Below are 18142 nucleotides of genomic sequence, written 5' to 3' on the forward strand. Positions count from 1 at the left end.
AAGGTACCATTTTTTTTATTTTTTTTTTATTGCTTGGATGGGTGGACGAGCTCACAGCCCACCTGGTGTTAAGTGGTTACTGGAGCCCATAGACATCCACAACGTAAATGCGCCACCCACCTTGAGATACAAGTTCTAAAGTTTCCCGTATAGTTACAACGGCTACCCCACCCTTCAAACCGAAACGCATTACTGCTTCACGGCAGAAATAGGCAGGGTGGTGGTACCCACCCGCGCGGACTCACAAGAGGTCCTACCACCAGTAATTACGCAAATTATAATTTTGCGGGTTTCAATTTACCATGAAGATAAATCTCGAAGACAAAGGTATCGGTCAACATCGTAGAGGATTCGATGTCTCGCGAGTTCTCGTCATACCCCGTCATTAATTAGGGTCCCGCAAAAAGGTGTCGGAGTCCAGTGGGTGTGACGCAGGCTCCTGCGGCAAACCCAGCTTCCAGTACCAATCCGACCGCCGGTAAGAGCACCCGTGTCTTACCGCCAGCTGCTAAAGCTACGACGATTCGCCGAAGGCTAACCGTCTCGTGATGACTTATGAATACCGAAAATAACAAATGACGATAATTCAAAGTGAATGTGTTTTTTTTTTGTTGTATTTTACGATGATTATTATTTAGATTGTTTTGAGAGATGAATTCACAATAGTCACGTAGGTATTCAATTATTTTAATTCGTTTGAAATTAAACAAAATCTCTGTAGTTGATTTTTCTTATTATCGATTAATATTTACGGTTTCATTATAAATCTTTTGGTTTTTTAAATACAGACAAAAGAATATTGTCAACGTGTTAAATCATTTACGAATATACATATATTAAGTATATCTCGTTTGGAAATATGAGTTGCTTAGAATTTTATGAATTAAAATTAGGAGCTTGTTTAAAAATGTAGTTTACGCACAGTGACCAAAATACGAAAATAGTGATTGACACCTCAATATTTAGACACATTTTATGTATTTTTTACATTTTTTCTTTCGGTTTGTTATTAACACTGTGAAAAAAACATTTACAAGTTATTCATAACAAATCAGTTCGTATTGATTAATTAATGGTCGGAAGTAATTGATGAACAAAAAAAATAATAATAATTGCCAGTACACAAAATGGTACTTAGCCGTTTTGTCTTTATAGATTAAGCCTTTAAAAACAAAACGATTAAACGATTTTCATTTTATTATTTCTCGTAGAATACTTCTTTATAGTTAAATACTCATTAGGCCTATGAAGGCCTCGCTCTCATTAATTGGTTGTTGTGGATCCCATCACTATTTGTATCGAAGCGGATTATCTATTCATTCTTTCGTGAGAATATCGCATTAATGCAAAATTAACGTTAACTATTCCACTTGTTCAACAATGGCTCAATACATATTTTTTATACATTTTTTAGAGAATCATTATTTTTCTAATTATGACTTCAATTTCACACCGAATACTCTTGTTGGGATATCATATCGGAAATAAATCAACTCGTTATTTGGACTGTTAATTGATATTTTATTTCAATTCATATTTTGTTTAGATAATTTGAAAACAAAAGTATGTGAATTATTAATTGTTTTCATGATTGTCGCCATTTGAGTTATTAGTTATTATTACTCACTTTTTAATTTAAAATACCTACTTATGTTTGCAATTCTCATTCTATTTTTGTTTTGAATTTTTAAAAAAATTTGGAGATAATCATTCGACTATTTTCAGTGTGTTCGCAATACTCGAATGATACGACTGTACCACGATAAAATCGTGAGGCAGATACATTTTTTCTGAATAAATACATAATAAATACATAATATGTACACGTACCCAAAATGCGCTTATGACGGACAATTTCAATGATGGAGTAGCATCGTGTTATAAAAAACAAAGCCGAGGATTTTGTTATTAGAGAGGCTGTTTCAATGCATGTTACCGTGCTCTCTTGAAATAGCACATCGAAAGGATACCACAGATTTTTTGATCAGTTGAGATTCGACACCACATGTAATTTTTCATATTATTCTAAGCTGATTTTTTTGTGCGCGAACAAACCAAATCTATACTAATATATAAATCTACAGTGGTTTTTACGGATGTTCCGTTATAACTACTGAACCATACATCCGATTGACTTGAAACTTGGTATCCATGTAGAAAATATATGTACTTAATGGATAGGCTAATATTTATATGAGTGTTGGACTCCGTACACCAGTTACGGGGGCGTTAATGATGAGAATCTTAGTGGGGGTGAGAAATAATAATGTTAATTTTAAATGGCCAGCGAAGCGGACGGGTACAGCTAGTATATTGATAAAATTGTGACGGAATGAAAACGTAGTTTTGTGTCATAACATACGAAAATCGCTATATATATCGACGCTTGAAAGGCAAACGTGACTAAGCGATAATGCGTGAACCTTACAGTAGACTAATTTAAAGTTGAAATTAATTTTAAATATACCTGAGAAATACCTAAAAAAGTTATATTTTAACGAATGTAGCAGATGGGTGGACGAGCTCACAGCCCACCTGGTGTTAAGTGGTTACTGGAGGATTAAAATGATTTTAATAGACCTAGAAATATATATTTTTTTCGCATCGAATATGGTTATTGTCTATCATTTATGTACAAAGTAGTTATTGTCGCTTAGTCACGTTTGCCTTTCAAGCGTTGATATAATTTTAAAAGTGGACATAGAGTCTGTCATCTAGTTTGTTTTCTAAAAGGTGAGTTTTTGACGGAAATGTCTAAATAAATTATGACAAAGATTAACAAAATAATTTTTCATTCCCTTGAAAAGCGTTCAGTTAGATCGTGCTTCATTACTCATCGGATTCTTTTTCATAATTATTGTTCCCGGTTCAGAAACAAGGAAAAGGTCCCGAAGCGTCGATTACTTTTGCACGAGAAACATTTATCTGTATTTTTTCTCTGCTGCTGTAATTTAGCTTGCTAACTACCTTTAAGTAGGTATACGTAGCAGATCTGTGTCTGCCAAAGTGAACATTTGTATTCATGGGTATAATAGTTTATTATTAAATTAAACACTATTGTTGCTAGCAGGAAGTGATGGAATTAAAATCCCGCCAAAATTTGTTAGTTCAATTGTGACCTACACAAAACTGTTTCAAGAACAAAAAAAGTCTCCTTGCGCTAATTAGTTCGTTACGGACGATGTTTACAGAAATTTATTTTTGGCCAACTGCCACTATCAGTACAAATTCAATTTACTCAAGATAACATGGTAAGGATAATTTAGTTTTTGTTAGAACTAGTTATATAATTCTAGGTTTAAGTTTTATTTTAATAATATAATTTCAGCGTTATAAATGTGCGCAAGGCAAAGGTGTGCTTGTAACAAACATGCAAAAGGCATATAATAGCCGTTAAAATAGAACAGAGATTCAAATATAAATAATGTTATAAGATCGAAAGGGTGTTCCAGGACGAGATCGGGATCTGGAAAATACTCGTACGCTCTGAAGAATAGGATTCCTTCTTTTCCTTTTACGTCATCTTCCTCTTTGCTGCGGGTCGTGATTCCTTCGGTGAGAGATTCATTTCTTTCTCATGCTACATGGTTCTCATCACGTCAAGTATATATACTCATCACGTCACGTATGTATACGGTGATGACAACCACGGTGATGAGAGCCATGTAGCTTGGTGTTGAGAGTTGAGTGTAAATGATCGTGTTTCAACTGTATGGGCTGCAACTGCAAACTTGTATTTATTGTCGAAAGACAGACAGCGAGGCCATACCATATGTTATGTATGAGGAAGGTTATTCGTGAGACCGTTATATGGGCCATTAAAACACTAATATAATATTAGTTGGCTGTTAATCGTGAGCAGTCATAAACCCGCTCAAACGAGGTGAACATTCCGAATATAAGTTGTTAAATGGTTGAAATAATGAGGTAATAAATGAACCGTTTACTGTGCTTATTGTGTTGTGACTCGAACATTGATTGCTTTAGTTGCTTGTGAACAACGAACCAGGCCACTTCAAGTGAACATGTTCATTCACAATTTCTTCCTACATTTGAAATTAATTTTCTTTTTACTTCTTTATACATTTACCAAGTATATTCAAACTTAAATTCAATTAAAAAATAATAATTTTAAGTTTAATTTTGCAGTTAATTGTTCTTCTTGATCGGGTTCTTTTTTCAAGGACGTGCCCAACATAAATTTTTATGCCATTTTGAATCAAATAACTTAATTTTTTTTTTTATATCTTAGATGCGAGCTCACAGCCCACCTGGTGTTAAGTGGTTACTGGGGCCCATAGACATCCACAACGTAAATGAGCCACCCACCTTGAGATATAGTTCTAAGGTCTCAAGTAAGTTACAACGGCTGCCCCACCCTTCAAACCGAAACGCATTACTGCTTCACGGCAGAAATAGGCTGGGTGGTGGCACCTACCCGCGCGGACTCATATAAGGCCCTACCATCAGTAATTACGCAAATTACGCAAATTTTGCGGGTTTGATTTTTATTACACGATGTTATTCCTTCACCGCGGAAATCAATTATTGGGTTCGTCTTCAGCAGTTCTAAAGGCTGGGGTAATAGACATGCCAGTGACTACCTTCTTTGATCACACCAGAAGCTAGGTGATTGTTTGTGAGGTATTTTGCCATCTACTTGGCCCATTATAGTTAGTTTTTCGAAGCTGTTAAGTTTTCGCTAGGCAATATGAATAAAGTAGCTGAGTATCCTATAAATAGCATAGTGAAGAGATTTTTTTGCCTTAGTTGCTAATTAATCCAATAAAGATTATGAAGTTAATAGTATGTGCAAAAGTAACAACATAAAAATGGTACTCTTGAAGCTAAATGTGACTTCTTCTATGGGATTGCCGCACGTCTAATTTTAATGTAGACCGCAGCCGCGTTTCTTCTTTCGTCTCTCTTCTGTCTCAAGTTAGATCAAAGTTCTTGGGAGTAAGGTGTAGCGAAGCCATTTACTGAGTTAATTCATTAATGCTAATGACAGAAAAAGTTCGGTCCCCGGTCCAAAACAGGACTATGCTACTTAAACCCATAAGCTATTCTATTACCTTATCAGGTATTTAATGCGAAATATGAAATGGAATTACCTAGAAATAGTGCATCAAAAATAAACCTGCAATGTCCAAAGTCCACACGTATTGGACATATAGTTTAGTTTTATATTAGTCTTAAGACCGTAACGGAATAAAGTATTAAGCGGACCAAATTCAAGTTACTGCGACGACACGGTATTTGTTTTTCGTTTTCAAATAGCAGACAAAAAAAACAGTTTTACAGAAATCTGGCAAACTACATTGAGTAGGAATGGATTTAATAACTTGGCAATATCATGAAGCATTTGGCAAGGTGGAGACTATTGTGATGAGAAATATAGTAACGTAGAGTTTTATAGTATAATATCAATAGAATAAGTTGAATCAAGTGGAATTTGCAGTTAATTATATAACAAGTGATTATTTTTTCATAGTATACTGAATGCATTCGTTGTTAAACATTTTTTTTGTTCCCGTAGTGGAATTGGAGGATACAGTTTTGTTGGACGAAACTCGAGCATTATTTTTTGAGCTATGAGCGAATAGTTTCATATGATAGGTTGATATAATAGGCTAGTTGCATTTACCAAACTGAGGAGTATGTGTCCCATTTTGAAGCCGTGGCGCACTTCAACATGCCATAAGCCAAGAGCGCAGTGTATCGGATAATTGAATTTGACCCAAAAAGGACCGGCTACTCAGCGCTTGAAATTGGAACACACTTATTCATTTACTGCATCAGTTATACCAAAAAAATAAGTTACAACACAAACTGCCCGGAAAAATTAAGATATGTCTGAGACTTAATCGGCAATCCGTCTAGTAGATATTCATCGAGTGAAATTCCAGTACTTTTTATCCTGCATTAAATAAACAGGTACTTGTTCACAAACGACTTTCAAGATTAACAAGATAATTATGATTGCTCAAAGTTCTTCAATTTGCGTGCGTATTGGGTGCGGGCATATTGTGAACCCGTAAGAGTTCGTAGGCATGTAGAATCGTATTGCTTATTTCTGGCGCAAAGCGTCCATGCATTATTCTCTCTTAAGGTAGGATATCTGTATACTTTTGACATAATTTTCAAAATTTATAAAAGCCTTGGAGCTTCTGTACTTAACAAAGAGCAGATGGAATGAAAGCATTAGGTCATTCAACTTCTCATATTAATAAAAAATACTGCATGTGGGTGAATAAGCTCACTGGGCGTAAAATAGTTATTGGATCACCTACCTTGAGACATGAAGTCAAAGTATCAGATCACTGTTAGTAAATCAGGTATAAGTTATTAAATAAAGACGCATGATCGCTTCGCACCAGAAAAGACGCGATCGTTTTGTCTATCCGTGCCTGCCTACAATGCGCCCTGACCTTAGCAAATACCGGTTGGTGATAGCACGACGTACAGAACCCTGTTGTCTATTCTCTCTTGCGCTTATCGTAGAGATTTTGTTCAGCTTAATCCCTTTCTTCTTTACCATTCTTTTCCCCATTTCGTAAAGCGTTGAGCCTTGCGTTTAAAGTAAAATACCTTCAAACCCTAGCGCTGTTTCTATGGCTGTTTGATAAGGAGTGGCCTCCGTAGTTACCTTTATTTTATCTTTATATATCTTGGTGTATCCTATGTATTTTGCGAGTATAGTTTTCAAAAGTGACCTAATATTAATAATTAAAACTCCATTTACGGTTAAATTTCATTAGATAATATATAATACAGTCATATAATACTATCTCCAACTTTTCGAATACTTAACATTTTTCATGGCGAGGTTAATGAAAATATTTTATTAGGTTAATAAATACATTTTGTATTAAGATTTCGTAGAAGCGAGCCTACGGCGTAGGCGTATCTGCTACGTCGTAAGCCGTTGATGGTGTATGTTCTCTCTCGACTTGGTGACATTTGACATTATATTAACATGTTTGTACGCTACGAATAAATTGTACGAACCATTTTTCATGTTGAGAGTAAAATAAATGTATATGAATATAATCGTATTTAAAGTATCAATCTCCTTAAATTGAGTCATGAGTTAAATGGTCGGTAAAATTAATAAACCCTATAGACATACAATTTAATTTCTAACAATATATTATTTTACGTCTAAAATACATATTTTAATTTGTAAAAAGCTTTCATCAAATTTTCATTTCAGCGTCATCGAGTGTGTAGAATAAATACATGCCAAGACTTTTTTATTTTCGTTCATTTCCATATATTTTTACATACAGATTGCCGTACAGAAAAGCTCACGGCTCACTAGGTTTGAAGCTGTAAAAAGTCGATGATAGCAATTTCCGACGTGACATAGACGCTCGCAGATAACATAAAAAGGGAGGATTTGATCTAGCGTTTATTATTTTTTGTCTGTGTTCACGGACGACAGCGACGATAACGAATCTTGTTAAAAAGAATTATGAGTTAGATTAAACGACAGAAATTTTCAAATCAACTTTCACCAGTGCAAATTTAGGAACGCTCGCTGTCATTGGTAGTTCCGTAAATTCCTTTTGTTTTGTTCTTTAGTGGCCGGAATATTTGGAATGACTTCGAGTGACGATGAATTCTAATTTCAACTTTATTTGAGTGTTATTTCCAACTGTTTCAATGAATGTTTTTAATATTAAGCGTATCAGTCTTTTCCTCCTTTCGAAAGGTTTCAATGGTGTTCTATTTTGTATATAGATAAATATATATTATCGCTGAACTACTGTCCTGTACATATGTTGATAGGACTATCTAAGCTCATTGATACTTAAATAAATATAACTGTTAAAAGTTTCTTAATATACCTTATTTTCAAAAATGAAATCGATTTCTTTTATTTCTTTCACTATCTTAAAAATGCTGTTTGTTAAATTTATTCAGAGTTTTAAAATTATCATCTTCATGTCATTAAAACTTTACCATGTGAAATCTGCTGCTTCAACTTTTAATAGGGACAGGGGTATTCTTATATCGTAGCGAGATTTTTTTATTATTAATCCAAAATAAAGAGAAAGGTATTTATGGGTTCAGATTTGAAAGAGCAGTCGAATTTTCTTTATTAATTATATTACAAATATAAACCATGTTGTTTTTGCAAGTTAATAAAAAAAAAATTAAATAAAGAAAGGATTGCTAAGGATCAGTTAGTAAGCACATAGATATGCACATCTAAGCCATAGAAACCACACCTATTTATATTTAACATATTATAAAAACAGGCTATAAATCTTTTGCTTAAGAAGGTTTATACATATTTCAAATTTGAAACCTTTTTTATTTGGTAAATTCAAACCTTTTCATTTAGAAATGTATAAGAAATAACAAATATAATTGTTTTCTAGACATCAAAATATTTTCGAATAATTTGCTGTAACATAGGTCAGAAGCTGAGAAAAAAGTCTTAAGATGTATCTTATATTGCCGCATATAGCTGAACATGACAAAGCGCAAGTCCGTAGAAGCTATGTAAACGTACGCTTATTATAATTTCATAGCGGTTGTGAAACGTCAAGCACGTACGTCTCATGAACACGTTTGAATAGGAAGTTCTTTTGTTTTTTATGTTGGCTGTATGTGCAAAGAATCCTGTGTCTATTTTTGACAGTTATAACAAAAGAAAATTTTATTGGAGTACCAATCAGAATCAGGATTTTTAGCGGGAACGCGAGGAGTGAAGTTGTGTGAATTGTTTTATTTTGTCTATTTAAAGTTTCTTCAGGTCTGTAAAATCTGTGAAAGTTCACAAATGTGGGAAAATGAAACAAAGCCACTGAACGTAGCTTCTCGGGATCTTCCAAAAAGTCCACTGAAAAAGTATCAGTAAATAGCCACCATTTTATTGAGATTATATTTAATTCCATATCATCTCATCCCATTTCATTTCATTTAATTTCATGCCAATGGAATAATCTTTTAAATTAACCACCTTATTTAATTTCACTGCATATTAAAAATTTTCATAAAAAATAATTTATAAGTTTAGGCTGTAGGTATCAACCTTTGTCTTTCTAGTTCGAAAAATAAAACTACTACTATGTACCAATGAATGACAATCAATTCTATTTTGGGTTTGTTAGGGGAAAATTTTACTTCCATCATAGCATTTAAATAATAATAATAATTAAATGCAACAATATAGGAACATTTCAATGCCTATTATATAAAAAATTTGCGAATATATACCAGTGACTATGGCGCTTAAAACATCGCTACAACATCGGAAACACAATAAAAGTGAAAATCGTAATAATAATCTTTTTAATAATAATATACTGCTAGAAGATACTTCAACTAAAATTTAATAAAGTATCGCAATATTGCATGTTCGCACTTCTTTAATATTCCGATGCTTTGTATCAGTCATGTTAGAGTCTGTTTGTGCATAGAGGACTTCGGTATTTTAACTTTATATATAGACAAGCGGCCCGCTCCGGCTCCGCTCGGGTCTTTAACAAAAATTTCAACGATATTTGACGTTGTTTTATTTATTTTTTTAAATAAAAGAATACTTCTTGCAGCATAACTATAATAGTTAGACATATACTGTCGCGACACTTTTTGTAAATAATAATGTGTTCTACAAAGTCCGTAGTACATTACTTTATTCTATCATCAATAGTTTTCGCAAGTCACGCGATATAAAGAATATTTTAGGTAGTTTTTTTACACCTCGGGTTACATTATTAGACTTTTAGTAAGGATCCAATCCAAATAAGGATCCAATTTAAAAAAATAATAATATTATAGCCTATGTCACTCGGAAATAATTTAGCTTCCAAACAGTGAAAGAATTTCTCAAAACGGTTTAGTAGTTTCGGAGCTTATTCAATACAAACAAACAAACAAATCTTTCCTCTTTATAATATTAGTATAGATGACGCTGGGAGTGTAGAATATATGTTTTTTTATTTTATTTGAGCTGCAACTGCGTTTTAATACATAATTTTTGCAATATGTGACCTTAATGTCACTATAGAAAAGGAGGAATTTGCGCGTGTCAGTTTCGATCGTTAGACTCTTTTGTACCAGTTTGTTTTCCATTTCCGATCCTGCGGACCGAATGGTAAACAGTCGACGTCGCTCAAAACACGTCATTTCGGATCCTCCCGACTAACTAACAGTGCTTTTAGGTACCCCAAGCACCGGTCATCGTTCTCGTCGAACCTGTGGCTCGGCGTGGCGTTGAAGGGCTTGGCGAGTAAATTAAACCACAGATACAGTCCACTGAGTTTCTCTGATAGTAATCATTTACTATCATGTGGGCGTACACTCATCTTTATTCGAAGGAGAATAATTTTTTTTAATCAGTATTTACAATAACACAAACTCGTGCTCGAAAAAATATCACTAGTACTTAGAAATGTAATGGGTTGTTTTATTGTATAATAAAACAAAATATTCTCCAGCTTATTTGTGGATGAAAGAGTCAGTCTCGGCGTAAGTCTACGTATAAATGTGAGACTAAATTACTGCACGCTTGAACCGAATGTTTACTGGAACAAACAACTGTTTTGCTACTTAAGCTCGGTAAGATTCATTTATGTAAGTCAATATTCTTGGACCCGAATCCTAAGCCGAGACATTCATACACTACACACACACATACACACGCAGAGTATTCCCAGAATTCACTAAATATTGTTTACGTGACGGAATAGAGAAAATACGAATGACTTATTGTGACGCATATACTCGTTTTTAGAATACACCAACTCTGCAATTTTTTGATTGATTTTTTTATTTAACCACAATAGTCTTTTATTTACATTTCTTTACATTTACATTTTTTATTATTGTACTGGTGTTTGCAATATCAAAAAGGCCTTAATTCCTTTCATTCTTCTTCTTTCATTCTTCATTATCTATTTCATTGATTCAAAAAAAAAAGTTGATCTATTCTAAAATTCTTCTTCTTCTTCTTTGTCGCTTCCTCATTGCTGAGGGTCGTGACCACCTTGGTCCAGTTTTTGCGCTAGCTTCCTCCAATGTTGTCCGCATTCGGCCTGCTTAATGGCACCCGGAAAGCTGGTGTTTGTGGCCTCCTTGACAATGTCCGTCCACCTGGTTGGCAATCTTCCTCGACTTCTCTTTTCTTTCACGCGACCTACAACTATTAATTTTTCCAAGTTCTCAGGATTTTGTCGGGCCACGTGTCCGAAGTACTAGAGGAGACGCTGCATACAGATCACTCCATGCATACAGATTCTAAAATTGGGTTACTATATTTTTTTTTCCATTACCAGGAGTCACATGAAGCTTTGCGCATTTTATATAAGGATTTATGCCTCAAAAAATATGCACAATCACGAACTTTACAAATATTGGTAGTGCAAATTCTAACCACAACAACATCGCACGGCAGTAAAAGAGCTGACAGAAAAAAATATGGTCTAGTTATCAAAAATATAGTCTACTCATCTAGTTTTTCTACTTTTGTCTTGCGTGGAGACTGGTTCACAGCTCACCAAGTACTAAGGGCTACCTGCGTCCAAGTTCATAGTTCATTTTTTTTTATTGCCTATATGGGTGGACGAGCTCACAGCCCACCTGGTGTTAAGTGGTTACTGGAGCCCATGGACACCTACAACGTAAATGCGCCACCCACCTTGAGATATAGGTTCTAAGATCTCAGTATAGTTACAAAGGCTGCCCTACCCTTCAAACCGAAACGCATTACTGCTTCACAGCAGAAATAGGCAAGGCGGTAGTACCTACCCGCGCGGACTCACAAGAGGTCCTACCACCAGTAATTACGCAAATTATAAAATAATTTTGCTTTTATTACACGATGTTATTCCTTCACCGTGGAAGTAAATCGTGAACATTTGTTGAGTACGTAATTCGTTAGAAAAATTAGTACCCGCCTGGGATTCGAACACTGGTGCATCGTTCAACACGAATGCACCGGACGTCTTATCTCTTAGGCCACGACGACTAGGTAGATATAACATTTTACAATTCCCAATTCATCGGAATAACGGTTTACTTATCATTTACACCTACATATAACATTCGCATGGTTGCTTCCTGTGGTATCGAGTGTAAATAGCTAAAGAAATTTTATCAAATTGTGGATGTTCCACATGACGTCATCCGCAACTAAATTAAAAAAAATCATAATAATATAATAAATGATATATTTAATGTTTTTTAATTATTAAATTCTAGTTTGCCAATCAGATAAGGTCGTATATAATAATTTTACAAATTTTTCCTTTTAAAGTACGTACAAAATATCCAAAAAAAATTACGGGAATTGGACCACGCTTTATTATCCATCTTACCACATTTTTTTCTATGTTTATATTTTAGTACCATCTAAACTGTTCTGGTTTTTTAATTACATCTAGTACATCATATAAATTTTTTTTTTTTATTGTTTGAAATGGTAGATATGCTTATAAACATCATCACGTTAATATAGTTATACCTATAAGTAACGAAATTACACGTTATACACACACTACTAGTAAATTATTAATCGGAATTATTATTTGAAACTAGCTGACCCGGCAGACTTCGTAGTGCCTCAATCGATAGATAAAATACTTTTGTATAAAATAAATTTAAAACAAACAAATGGAATCCGTCCGATGGGGGGGGACATCAAAGGAAAAACAAAATTGTTATTTTTATTTAATTCCGAACATTTTCATTCATCTTTCTACTTTTTATACCTTCTCTGGACTTCCACAAATAATTCAAGACCAAAATTAGCCAAATCGGTCCAGCCGTTCTTGAGTTTTAGCGAGACGAACAGCAACTCATATTTATATATATAGATAGTTAACGCATCACACAGGAATGGATATTAGCTAGGATAGCTAGCAATAGGAAAATCAAAATACAAGAAATCTCAAGCATCGAGAAATTCTAAATATCTGACTGGGTTGGTCATCAATGAATCGTGTTTATGTCGTAGTTGAGCTCCGGAGCGAAATCCTACATCCTACTATCGCAACTAGGTCAAGGCGGCTTCCGACATAATCCGGAGACTCCGCATTGACATCGTTGCGCGGGCATTCCTTCAACTTACTGGTAATGGAGCAATTTACATCTGTCCGACTCGAAGGGTTTTGTTGTGCCGAAGAATATTTAAACGACCCCCTAAATGGACCAAAACGGACATTATCCGCTTTATTTTTCCTTGGTTTATTAATTTAATGTGGTTCATGGGTTATGAGAAAAAATGTTGTGTACATGACGACGAAAATTTGTGGTTTTTATTCTTATTCTGATGGTGACTCATATATAATCGTTCGCCAAATTAATTTGTTTACACGTGTCCTCATATGCAGCCGCCACGAGTTGAAATTTTTGAGTTGCATTACGGTGACATTGCATTGCATTACATGTATCATCAAACTACTTACTTTAGTCTCATTTTATTAGTCGCGTTTAGAGTCGTATGTAACCACGATAACTATTTGAAACGTCAGACATAATATAAGAATACTAAACACGTGACTAAATCATAAATATAGTTTTAATAATAAAATTAATGTTACATTACGTTATTACAATGTTGTTATTGCGAACTTTTTAATAATTGCCAGTAATGTAAAGTAACCCTAAATAAAATTATAAAGTATTTTATTCAAGTAAATCTTCACAGGCGTTTCTAAATCGACATGACTTTAACGCCGATTTAGAATGTAATTTCACCTTTTAGAGGAATCGGAATGAAAACCAGGGCTTGCTGTTTTCAAGTTTTTTTTACTACTTAGACAGGAACGAACTCACGGCCAGGTGTAAAGGGACTACTGAAGCTCATAGATATTTCAACCAACCCTTCAAACATAAGCGCATGACTGCTTCGCGATGGAAATAGGCATAATAATACATATTGACGAGTGAAAGACTATTTGTTTTGTGAGCGAGATTTTTGCAACTTTATAGTAGAGCCATTTGAATATTAATATTTGGAAAAATTATCATAACAAAAAACACTTCTTCTGCTATTCGAATGAAGTAAACTAAATTGAAGTTGAATTAAAAGCTGTTGATAATAATATCAAATAAAATGTACCTTTAATTACAAAGAAAAAGATTGTGTATTAAGCGAAATGTCCCGATCCATTAACGGTGCTTTTAGGTACCACAAGCACCGGTCACAGTTCTCGTTGAACCCGTCGCTTGCGACGAAGGTCACGACGAGCGAATTAACCCACAGACACAGCCCACTGAGTTTCACGCCGGATCTTATCAGTGGGTCGCGTTTCCGATCCGGTGGTAGATTCTGTGAAGCACTGCTCTTGCTAGGGTCAGTGTTAGCAATACTCCGGTTTGAGCCACGTGAGCTCACCTACATGTTAGGGTGAAGCTGAAATAGCCTCTCAAGGCTACCAGCATAGGTAGGAAAAAAGAACAAATTTTTTTTTTTTTAAAAAGGTCTGTATTACCGATCTCTGTCTAAAAATTCGTTAGCGTTGTTTCACAGTAGACCACAAATTCAAGACCTCGCCTTTTCGTTGTTCAGATCGTTGGCTCTACAGTGTAACCTTTCCTACTAAGTACATTTCACTTTTAGGAATAAAACTGTTAAGCTTTAAATCTGAAGTAGCCCTGGGGATTTTATCGTAATAAATTATGCCCTGGCCAAGAAAAGTACGAACGCTACTCTCAAAACCAAGTTAAAGGGAACATGTGTAGCTATTATTTTTAGAGCACAAAACATTTCGATTACGTTTTGTGAATTATTTATTTATTGTAGTATGTAGTTTACTAAAGATATTAGTGTAAACTCAATTAAAAAAATGTGCAGCTTGTTTAAATTAGAAAGGTAGTGTACAGAAAAACAAACCGCAAGTGGTTCAAGAAATAGGCTGAGAATGAATGGCGGGTATTTAAAAAAAAACGAGACCAAGAATGATCTCGTGCAACATTTTAAATCCTAAAACGTCGATGCATTCGTATCGAGCGATGCGACTGTGCCGGTGTTCGAATCTTGCAAGCAGGTACCAGTCTTTCTGATGAAATACGTATCTAATAATTATTCACGAATCACGTCCACGGCGAAGGAATAACATCGTATAATGAAAATCATATTCACACGCAAAAAATAGAATTTACATACTTACTTGTAGTGTACATGGGTAGGTACTACCACCCTGCCTGCCGTGAAGCGTTAATGCGTTTCGGTTTGACGCGAGGGGCACCCGTATACTATAAAAAACGAAGGCCTAGAACTTCTGCCGTTAGGTGCGTGGCAGCATTTACATTGTTGATGCTAATGGACCCCGGTTGACGTTCATCTATCACTAAGGTAGTAAGAGACATCGGAAGATTTATCTCATAGTTAAACTATCACATTTCTGATGGCTTAGCTTGATTGATGTAGGTGCAGGTCGATGTTTATCTTCAGATATCCCCAACTAAGGGAGTTGGCAAGCGGACAAATAAAGCGTAATCCTACAAGGCACTAAGTATGGCGAAGCACAGCGTTTTGCCTACTTAAGTCAGTAATACCTTAATCCTCTTAACTCGGCGTGAAAAAAATTTAAGCGGAAAATGTTCACACCTTATATCATTGAACTTCATTGACAAAAGTGTTTTTTTTTCGTATTCTATTTATTCATTATAGCGTATTCGATTCATTTTCTTATTTTCGATGTTTTGATTTATATGTATTACTAGCGACCCGCCCTCGCTTCGCTTCGGAAACATTAAATTTTATTATTGATAGCTGAGTCCCGCGATGTTACCCGCGGTTATTGTAGTACCGCGGGTGAAGCCGCGGGGCGAAGCTAGTCTAAAAAAACCTAAGCCTAAGTTACTTAGCCTAGTAGCCTAAGTGACTCCTTATATCATCAGCTACCTATCAGTGAAAGTCCCGTCAAAATCGGTCCAGCCGTTCCAGAGATTAGCCGGAACAAACAGACAGACAGACAGACTGACGGACAGACAAAAATTGTAAAAAATGTTATTTTGGTGTATGTACCGTATATATATTCATATGCATGTAGTAAAAAGAGGCTATTTCAATATTACAAACAGACACTCCAATTTTATTTATATGTATAGATTTCTGTATTTTATTCCTTCGCGTTACATTTTATTCAATAGCCTCTAATAATCGAAATTTGAACTAAATTAATTATTGTAAAAATTAGAAGATAGTATTTTTGTCTGAATACTAGAACTTAGTGTTGTCCTAGGACTTCACGACGCTGACGTTAAAATTTTCCATCAATCTAAAGTAGTTCAATAAAATGTATGTCTTCAAAGTGTACAAAGTACCACACTATGACCCACTGAAGCTTACACAATGTGGCAGGTGAAAATGGACTGTGTCGTAAAGACCGAGTGTTCCGAAGCCCTTGCAATGTAATGTAACTTCAAGAAACTTGTGATACTAGAGATTTATTGTAAGAAGATATTTTTGGCCATTTACGGTATCTATCTAAGACCCTGCTTCAATGATAAATACTTCAGGTGGCGTTTTTATCGCTTTATCTTTTTTGTACTGAGCGCTTTAGTCCAGAATTTGACAAAAATGGTATTGTAACTAAACGTCTAGATCACGTGGTTATTAATATTGATGAAGGTTTTGTTGTTTTTGAATAAAAAAATCGTTTTTCAGACACCAGCTTTCTTGCTCCTGATTTGTGGTTCAAAGGATACTTTGATACCAATCGATGTCCTTTTTGATTATATAATTGAATATTATTTAGAGTTTTGTAGTTGTCGCCAAATAAAAATGTTGATTCCAAGAATATTCTAACCAAATTTAATAAAATAAGAATACATTTAACAAAGAAGAAAAGTAAGAACACATTTCGCTCACGATTCACATGAAGGCCCGTTTGTCGTAATATGATTTGTAGGTCCCTTATTTATTTGAATAATTTTTCTCTTTTGTATTACTACCCTTGATATTTTGTTCATCGCATATGTCAGGGTTTTGTAAGGTTTTATGTCTATAACGCTATCTGAAAAACGAATGATGACAAATTTATACTGGTTGTATTCAAGCATTCTATGTTTCAGTAACTTAATTTTAGGAATGGAAAAATAAAGTAAACCTTTACTACAGCGGATATAATTGTATCAAAATATTAGACGAACGAAATTTTCAATCAATAAAACCGAAATAATTCGGTAGATTACAATGGCTAGTGATAATTGCCAAATTCTGTCTTCCGTTGGATCTCGTTCAGATCTGGTTTCTTTCCCATTCCAAATTTTATGTATATTTCGCGCTCAGAGACAACAGAAATAGATATTAAGCCGATAAATTTACTTTAAAATTAGATACTTAGTTAAGAATTTGATGAAAAGATCAGGTTATTGATGATAACAATTCCCATTACGTCCCTTTGCCAAGAACTCAGATGTTTAGTGAAGGAAATAGCGAGGAAGGAAGGAGTTTTTAGATAAGGATCATGACGCATTGACAATTTAAAATGATTGACTGTATTTAGTCCGCTGAAACTCAAGGCTATTGAATAGTTTTTCAGGGGCCGAAATCTTTTTGGGCTATTTAAGGTACTCGTAAACCAAGCTCCAACCTAATTCTCGTAGCTGTTTAAAAAAAAAAACAAAAAAGACGTACGAAAATCTCTTGAAAATTACATTAAATTACTTCGCCCTACAATTCAAATGTAGCTCGCCAGCGTGGAACTTAGTGAAATTACTGAAATTAAATTTTCGCGAATAACTCGGAGCGCGGGATGCTCAAAATTCCCAATGTGGTTTGTAGGGCCACTTTGTACGACCTAGTAACCCGACGCCGAAATGAATGGTGAAGTTAGTTTTTCCCGCTTTTCATGGAAACACGATTTTTTTAATTGAATCTCGGCTTTGTACGGCGCCTTTAAAAAGAGGAAAAGTTTGTCTGTTTTAAGTCTGAATCGGATTGCTCTTTGACATTTTACAGAGCTTTTGGTGGGCCAAAAATACACAAAAACTCCGTTAAAATAAGGCACAGTGAAACTTCTACTCACTACTAAAAATAGCACCGTGATTGATTGATTGAGACAGATGTGTAGGATAGAGCTGTGAAACAAAATAGAACAGGAGTAGCAAAGTTTTTATAAAAATATACTCTTGTAGATTAGAAAACCTTAAGATTGACCTTTGCCTTGAAGAAAAA

General features: G+C 34.7%; 1 protein-coding gene across 11 annotated transcripts in view; it reads left to right on the plus strand.

The window, feature by feature from the left end:
- Nucleotides 1-479: 479 nt before the first annotated feature.
- LOC114250505 (uncharacterized) overlaps nucleotides 480-18142 on the plus strand; it is a 51676-nt gene continuing 34013 nt past the window's right edge. For 9 of the 11 annotated variants that reach the window (XM_089736638.1, XM_089736640.1, XM_089736633.1 and 6 more), the window contains exon 1: nucleotides 480-670. The gene's annotated coding sequence lies outside the window, so the exon portion shown is untranslated. Of the gene's footprint in view, nucleotides 675-18142 lie in introns of all 11 variants that reach the window. The other 2 variants (XM_089736634.1, XM_089736636.1) reach the window with 1 other exon arrangement.

Source organism: Bombyx mandarina, chromosome 22 (assembly GCF_030267445.1).
Source record: "Bombyx mandarina strain Sakado chromosome 22, ASM3026744v2".
NCBI classification, from domain to species: Eukaryota; Metazoa; Arthropoda; class Insecta; order Lepidoptera; family Bombycidae; genus Bombyx; species Bombyx mandarina.